Below are 1,307 nucleotides of genomic sequence, written 5' to 3' on the forward strand. Positions count from 1 at the left end.
GTTGTAAACCTTTTAAATACATTGTAAAACCTTATAAATACCTTGTAAAAAACCTTTAAAATACCTTGTAAATTTTTCCCGCCAAAAATTTTCCCGCCAAAAATTTAACGCCAAAAAAATTACGGAATCACTTTTCCCGCAAAAAAAATTTTTTGGCGGGAAAAAATTTTACGGGAAAGATTTACAAGGTATTTTAAAGGTTTTTTACAAGTGTTTTGGCGGAAAAAATTGAGGGATCACTTTTCCCGCCAAAAAATATTTTGTATTTTGTGGACCTAATTTTGTTATATTTCCTTGTATATTTGTGATATCTTTTATTAAAAGAAAGGTAATTTAGTCATTTTGTACATAAAAAGGGGTATTTTTAAAAATGGACAGCCAAAGGGGACATTTTTGAAAAGGGGTATTGAAAAAGGGGCATTTTTGTGAGTCTCTCTAAATTTTAAAGTAGTAGTGATACTAATATCCTTCCAAAAGTTGTCTTACAGTGTTTCCAGTTCGATTTTTACTTGAAAGAAGCTATTATTACAGCTTTCAGCTTTCATAGAAAGATATACATGATTCATCCTAAAATTTTCAATGACTAGTAAAAGAACAAATAGTGAAATGTATTTTCTTCTATATTTTATAAAATAGTTAGTTTATTGAGAAATTGTTAAAAATGTCCATTTTTCAATACCCCTTTTCAAAAATGCTTTCTTTGAGAGTCTATTTTTAAGTTTGCCATCTTTTAATTTTTAATGACTATTTTACCCTTATTTGAAACAAAATTAGGTCCACAAAATACAATATATTTTTTGGCGGGAAAAGTGATCCCGCAATTTTCCCGCCAAAACACTTGTAAAAACCTTTAAAATACTTTGTAAAATTTTCCCGTAAAAATTTTTCACGCCAAAAATTTTTTTTTGCGAGAAATGTGATTCCGCAATTTTTTTGGCGAAATTTTTTTGGCGGGAAAATTTTTGGCGGAAAAAATATACAGGGTATTTAAAAGAGCTTGCGTAGTGGTAACGAGTGTTTTGTGAGTTTTAACAATGTCTTCTGATGGGTTTTTCAAGGTATTTGTACGTCAGTAGAGAGTACCCGATGAAACCGAATAACGCGATCATAAGTATAAAATTTCCTGTAAGATCTCCTAATGTCTTATAAATACCTTATAAATATGTTGTAAAACCTTTTAAAATACATTGTAAAGCTTTATAAATACCCTGTAAAAAACCTTTAAAATACCTCGTAAATTTTTCCCACCAAAAGTAAAATTCAATGCCAAAAAAATTGCGGAATCACTTTTTCCGCAAAAAAAAAAT

This window comes from Arabidopsis lyrata (assembly GCF_000004255.2).
Source record: "Arabidopsis lyrata subsp. lyrata unplaced genomic scaffold ARALYscaffold_5, whole genome shotgun sequence".
Taxonomy (NCBI): domain Eukaryota; kingdom Viridiplantae; phylum Streptophyta; class Magnoliopsida; order Brassicales; family Brassicaceae; genus Arabidopsis; species Arabidopsis lyrata.